We start from the raw sequence: 7344 nt of genomic DNA on the forward strand, positions 1-7344 counted from the left end.
AGCCTTGACAAAGCCTCGTAAAAGTGTAGATCTTACCATTTAAATTGAAAGCAAACCAAAATTGGATGTCTTTGTGAACCAGCACTGAGAAAAAAAGCATTATATAGATCAACAACTGAAAACCACTCAGCATCGCTTGGCACTTGTGACAAAATTGTATACGGATTTTGGAATATTTTGGAGCTTGAGCTTCAATTGCTTCATTCACAGCCTACAGATCTTGCACAAAACGCCACTCTGCTGGTTGGCCTTTATCCCTTATCTTTTTGACAGGGAAGATAGGTGTATGCACAGGAGAATTCTTCAACATTTTCCTCTGCTGTCTCCATCCAATTTACATGAAAAATACACATCTTTACAAATAAACCAATATCTTCATGCGGAAGAGAATCAAAACATCAAAAAACATTTGCTGTTCATTTCTCAAATCAACAATAGTAGCACATCTGGTTTCTGTCCAGACTAAACATTTAAGGTCTATTGTGTCTAAACATGAAAACCATTTTCTGTTCATATGTTTAATTTTTATTCCAAATGATGCTATGAGCGGAAACATAAGCAAGCATATTTTTTCTTCCTTGCAGTTAGCTGGATTAGATAGACTATGTGTGGTGCTTCAGTCTTATCTGTTTTGTGCTGCGTGGTCTTGGTAGACTTTGCTCCCAACTCCTCCTCCTTCTCTGACTTTCTGCTGTGAAAGTCTCTATTGTCAATCCGTCAAAGCTGGGCAATCCATCTTCCAGTGTCCTTTCTCTCCGCAGAGAAAAAAAAAAGGTCTGGGTCGATCTGAGACAATCTCTGTCCTCTGCCTATCCCCGCGCCCCTGTCCTCGGCCCCTGTAATTCATACCTTGTCTTGGTGGGCCTTTATATATCGTAAGAACTGTCTGCTGAAGCTCTTTCTCCTTTTTTCTTCCTTGCTCTCTCTTCCAGCAGTCTTTCAGCATGGAGGGCATGCTGTCTTATCCCTTTCCAGTTTCTCGTCCTCCAATCAGATGCAGGATTGTCTGATGATTGCAGCTATTTCAGGTTTCAGTACACTCATAACGCTGCTTTGCAGATGAGATTCCCACATCTGTGGAACTTCTCCATGTTTATCCGGTTCTGGTATTCCACTGTAATTGTTAAATGTTTCATATAAAGGCACATAATAGTCGTCAACAGACTCATTTCTCTGTTGCAAGCAGTAGTTGATTTTGGTGGTGTTCACCCTGACTGGAAAACTAGTCTTGATCCGTTGACACAGTGTTTCCACTGCCTGATGATATGCCTCGTTGTCTGTGTGATTTCAGTCTGCGATCTTCCTCTGGACGTTGCTTGTGGTGAAATGTGGGCGTATCTTGTGCCAGTCTGTTGCCCCCAATTTGAGCATAAGCAAACATTTCAATTCTTGCATGGTGAGGCTAAATTCTTGACAGAACTTGTCCATGTCCTTTGCAAACTTTTCTACAGAGTCTCTAGGGTGAGGCAAGTGTGTCATAGCCTCTTTCAAGCCTTTCTCGTTCCATGGACGAAAAACCATCGGAGTTCTGTTCAGCCCAGCCACTTGAATCATGGGGAAAGCTCCAACGTGCTCTCCTCTTTCCTCCAGTTCATTTCATCCAGACTGTCAGGCTGCATTGTCACTCTCTCATGAGCTTTAGATCTGGTGCTGACTCCAGTCGTGGAGTATTTCATCACTCTCATGCCGTCGCTGGTGGCAGATGGTCTGGATGATCTCAATGCCATTGAAGTTGTTGCAGGGGCAGGTGCTTGTCTTTCGTCGGGTGGTGCGAGCGAGCACCGGTGCAGTTGCCATTGCGCTGTAGGATGGAGGCAGCGGTGGTGGTGGCAGTGGGTGGTTGAATCTGGGGCTGCTGTGGGCATTTGTTGATAGGGGTGAGGCCAGGAGTCCAGATAAATGTCCACTTTGGCACACTGCAGTTCTCTAAGGGGATAAAGAGAAGAATTTTGAGGCAGTATGATCTGTTCTTTTCTTTTGTCAGCATTTGCTACAGAACTATCATTTTTCAGTTCATTCCTAAATGGCAGCTCCTTTGATGTCTGCATTTTTTTCTCCGCGTTCTGCTTCTTCAAACCAATAATTTAAGTATTTCTTATGTTTCTGAAACTTTTTTTTTGTTTGTTTATTTTTCAACTTTTTCTCATCCCTTAATTTGTTTTCACATATTTTTTTTGGAAAACCATTATTCTCAACCTATTCTGGGTATTACTTCCATAATTCTTTTCCCATATTTCTTTTTCAGCTAATTGTAAATTGGAATGTCCAAATAATCTAGATCAATCTTAGATTTGACATTCCAGACCACATTTTTGCAATCCAAGACTTTACCTGGAACTTTACCTCTTTCCTTCACACACGTGGTCATAACCACCGTGTGGCTTCGCACTTACTGGTACGAAGTATTGTCACCCCTCTGTCTTGCTTCAATGCAAGATGGTCCTGCTTACTCGCAGACTTGTTTTTCACTTACCCGTGAAAACTGTTTTCACTTACTCATGAAACCAAATGGGTGGCTCGGACTTGCACCAACAAAGTCTGGGAATACCAGATCTTAATTTGCCCAATTAAAACCCCAATTTTATTCATTTTCAAGGGTATTGGAATTTAAAAATCAGTCTCACCGTTTGTAGCACGCGTTTTCTGATCCATTGAGAAACCAGCAGTGAAGGTCCACAAGCTCTCAGATGTCAGCCCCCCCTTCCCTGAAGCCTTTTGGGGTTTAGGGCTAAACCCTTTGTGGGTTTAGTGTGATTGGCCAACTAACGTCCTCAGGTCACGGACAATTAGCCCATAGTATCCCATCTTTGTCGCCAAGTTTGTCATGGAAATTCTAATTTAATAAAGTAATAAAATAATTGTGAAGACTGAGAATGAATAACCAAACAGAGTTTTGTCTTTGTCTTGCTTTTAATTTCTGCAGAAATTATCAGTTTACACACAGAGAGAAAAACTGTAAGCAGAGTGATACCCCTCACACTCTCACTGTCTGATTTTATAATATGTAAAGAGATACATTGAAAACAGAGAAGGACCTCTGAGCCAATCATGTTGTCCAGTGCACATCACCCCATAACACATGTACATCTTATGCGCAACACATGCACCACGCCCCCCCATGGTACTGCCTGTTAATGTAGATGTGTAATTTGCATTGCGCCCATCATGCATTTAAGTGCAAACTATAGTTTTGATTTGAGGAATTGCCCGGCTATAGGCTATTGGCTGTGATATTTAGAAGGCGGCCACAGCAGTTTTCACTTTAAGTGTCTTAGAGTGTGGATTTATCAGAAGTATCAGCAGAAGCTGATTGAAGACCGAGTGTAAAGACCTGTGACTTTACCCTGCACGACTTCACCGAGCAAACGAAACCAGCAAGGCACTTAAATATATTTTTTATCTTCCCTGTACACACTCTCCTTTTCTGTCCTCTCTTTTCCACCTCTATCATGTGTTTCCAAAACATCCCGGTTGTCTCTCGACCACACTCTAATGTCACACACAGACGGCAACACAATGTTGCTAACCTGCATCCTATCTCGACATCCTCTACTGCACCTCTTTCTTTCTCTGTGGGTCTCTGGAATTGTCAGGCAGCTGTCAACAAAGCAGACTTCATTTCTGCTTTTTCTTTAAACTCCACACTCAGCATCTTGGGCTTGACTGAGACCTGGATTCAGAAGACTTAGCAACCCCAGCTGATCTCTCTAACAATTTCTCTTTCTCTTACACACTCTTTCCTCTGTCTTACCAGTGTTTTACCGCCACTCACATACATCATCAACACATCTCTTCTCACAGGCACTTTACCTCACTGCATTCAAGCAGGCTCAGGTAACCCCACTGCTCAGAAAACCTACATTAAACACTTCACTTGCAGACAGCTACAGTCTCTCTTCTTCCTTTCATAGCAAAAACCCACGAAAGAGTTGTTTTCAACCAGATATCATTGTTTCTCTCACAGAACAACAAACTGAACGCTAACCAATCAGGTTTCAGGAGTGACCATTCAACTGAGATGCTACTGTCAGTCACAGAAGCCCTGCACATTGCAGAAGCTGATTCCCAAATCATCAGTTCTTATTCTGCTGGATCTATCTGCTGCGTTTGACAAACCGTCAATCAGATCCTCCTGTCGGCCCTCTCATCACTGGGCAACACAGGGATTCCACTTCGCTGGTTTGAATCCTATCTCACTGGTAGGTCTTTCAGGGTGGCTTGGGGAGGGGAGGTCTCCAAAGCACATCAACTTGTCACTGGGGTTCCTCAGGTTGGGGGCCAACTGATATGGAACTTAATAAGAAGCCAGTGCAGAGACTGTAAAATTGGGGTAAATATGTTCATATTTTCTTGACCTGGTAAGGACTCTCTAGCCGCTGCATTTTGGACTACCTGTAGCTTGTTTATTGAAGATGCAGGACAACCACTTTGCAGTGCATTACAATAGTCCAATCTAGAGGTCATGAAATGCATTGAGCTGGCTTTTCTGCATCAGAAACAGGGAACATGTTTTGTAGCTTGGCAATGTTTCTAAGATGGAAGAATGCTGTTTTTGTAACATGGGAAATATGATTTGACAATCCGTCTAGTTGCAAATTGTAATCTGCAAGATTCTGTGTACTGTTTTTTGGTCCAATAAGTATTATCTTTTTTTTTAACTGAATTTAATATGAGAAAATTATTGGTCATCCAATCTTTTACATTTTTAACACACTCTGTTAGCTTTAGATACTTTAGAAGTTTCATCTGTTCTTGTTGATACATATAGTTGAGTATCATCAGCATAACAGTGGAAACTAATCCCGTATTTTCTAATAATATTACCAAGGGGCAACATGTATATTGAAAAATAGCAGAGGACCTAGGACAGATCCTTGTGACACTCCATAATTTTACTGGTGATACATGAGATGATGTCTCCCCATTTAAATAAACAAAGTGGAAGCGATCGGACTGGTAGGATCTAAACCATCTTAAAGCCTGCCCTTGAATACCTGTATAGTTTTGTAAATCAATCTATGAGTATTGTTGCATAATGTCGTGATCTATGGTGTTGAATGCACTAAGATCAAGTAAAACTAGCAATGAATGCGCCCTTGGTCTGACGCAAGAAGCAAGTCATTTGTAATTTTAACAAGTTCAGTTTCTGTGCTATTGTGGGGTCTGAAATCCCACCTCTGTGCTATGGTGGGGCCTGAAATTCTTCATAGAGATCATTTTTTTTGCAGGTAGGAGCACAATTGAGCAGACACAACTTTTTCTGAAAATTTTAGAAATAAATGGAAGACTTGAATTGAAATTTGCCAGTTCACTAGTATCTAGGTTGTGGTTTCTTAATAAGAGGCTTAATAACCACCAGCTTGAATGGTTTTGAGAACGTGACCTAAAGATAACGACTAGTTAATAATATTGAGAAGTGGTTCTTCTGCTACAAGTAACAACTCTTTCAGTAATTTAGTGGGTACAGGATCTAATAACATGTTGTTTGGTTTAGATGCAGTGGTAAGATTATTTAGCTCTTCCTGTCCTATAGATTTGTAAAGCACTGCAGTTTATCTTTGGGTGCGATGGATAAAACTGAAGTATTAGACACTGTAGAAATCTACATTTGTTATTGTATTTCTGATGTTATCTATTTTATCAGTGAATAAATTCATAAAGTCATTACTATTTCACTGTGAGGGGATATTTACTGTAGATCGGGTGACGTCTGGTTATTCGTTAATCTAGCCACTGTGCTAAATAAAAATCTTGGATTGTTTTGGTTATTTTCTATGAGTTTGTGGATATGCTCAGCCCTGGCAGTTTTTTAGAGCCTGTCTATAGCTGGACATACTGTTTTTTCCGGACGCAATTCTAAAAACTTTCCAAGTTAGGTTTTTCTCCATTTGCGCTCAAGACTACGAGTTTCTTTCTTGAGAGAGCGGTATTACTGTTGTACCATGGCACAGTACGTTTTTCTCTAACCTTTTTCAATTTGATGGGGGCAACAGCTTCTAATGTATTAGAGAAGATAGTGCCCATGTGTTGCCAGTCATTTTTGTCTAGTTCATATGCGTATTTATGGGTACACAGAGCAGTTGAGATAGATCAGGCAGGTTATTTGCGAGTCTTTGGTGGCTGGAACAATAGTTCTGCCCGGACCGATAACGCGAAGCTATATAGTTTTGTCATCAATATGCAGAACGCACGATACAAGGAAATGGTCAGTAACATCATCACTTTGAGGTACGACATCTATGTCAGTTAAGATCGATTCCATGCGATATAATTAAAATCTAGCGTATGATTAAAACGATGAGTGGTCCCGGTGACATTTTTGCTTTACTCCAAAACAGTTTAATAAGTTAGTAAACGCAAGTCCTAATGCATCATTTGTATTATCAATATGAATGTTAAAATCTCCGAAAATTAGCACTTTTATCAGCGGTAAAACCTACAGGTCTGAGAGGAAATCTCCAAATTCTTTTAGGAATTCTGTATATGGCCCTGGTGGTCTATACACCGTAGCCCAAGAAAAAAAAGAAGATACAATATATTTATTTTGCATATTCTGACAGTGTAACATTAAGCATAAGTATTTCAAATGATTTTAAACCTGTATCCTGTTTTTTTCTGGGAACATTGAGATATCACTATATATTGTTGCAAAACACCTCCCCCACGACCAGTCTGACGGGGCTCATGTTTATAACAGTAGTTTGGTGGAGTAGACTCTTTAGACCAATATAATCATTATTTGGTTTTGAGCCAGGTTTTCCAGTCAAGCAGAGTACATCAAAACTATTAGCTGTGATCATTTCATTTACAATAACTGCTTTTGGGGTGTGAGTGATCCTAACTGTTTATGAGCCCAAACTTTAAAAAATTTTTTTTGTTCATTTATTTTAATGTTTTTCTGGGTTTTAATTCACGATAAGATTTTTTTCTAGATCCTACATTAAAATTTATATTTTGACCTCACTATTCGGGGGAACAGACACAGTCTTTAATAGATTTGGACAGCGCAAGTACTTCTAACATTTAAGCGGGTAGAACAAAAGCCATCATAGCAGTTTATTTGAAAATTGGCTTAACTAGTCTAATAGAGCGTAGAGTCCTGGAGATGTTGTCCGACAGGAGTTTCTGCTCCGACTCTGCTGCTGGTGGCAGGCCATCAGGCGGGCGAAAACCAGGGAGGTCGAGTCCCCAAGAAAAGACGATTCCATCAATTCTTAAACAAAGAGCAGTTTCTGTTTCTTTACACCATGGCAATAAACCATTCATTTAGAGCAAAAAGTCTTAACGAACCTTTCCGTGTCCTTGTCGATACGTGGGGCAGCGGGTCTGCACGCTGGGATCGTC

General features: G+C 40.5%; 1 long non-coding RNA gene across 1 annotated transcript; it reads right to left on the minus strand.

Annotated features, from left to right (window-relative positions):
• Window positions 1–502: 502 nt before the first annotated feature.
• Window positions 503–7135, minus strand: LOC122134914. Its single transcript, XR_006153207.1, has 2 exons — window positions 7078–7135; window positions 503–1926 (listed from the first exon to the last, which is right to left on the minus strand). It is a non-coding gene; the product is annotated as an uncharacterized LOC122134914 (long non-coding RNA).
• Window positions 7136–7344: the final 209 nt, after the last annotated feature.

The sequence above is a fragment of the Cyprinus carpio genome, chromosome A22, assembly GCF_018340385.1.
Source record: "Cyprinus carpio isolate SPL01 chromosome A22, ASM1834038v1, whole genome shotgun sequence".
NCBI lineage: Eukaryota > Metazoa > Chordata > Actinopteri > Cypriniformes > Cyprinidae > Cyprinus > Cyprinus carpio.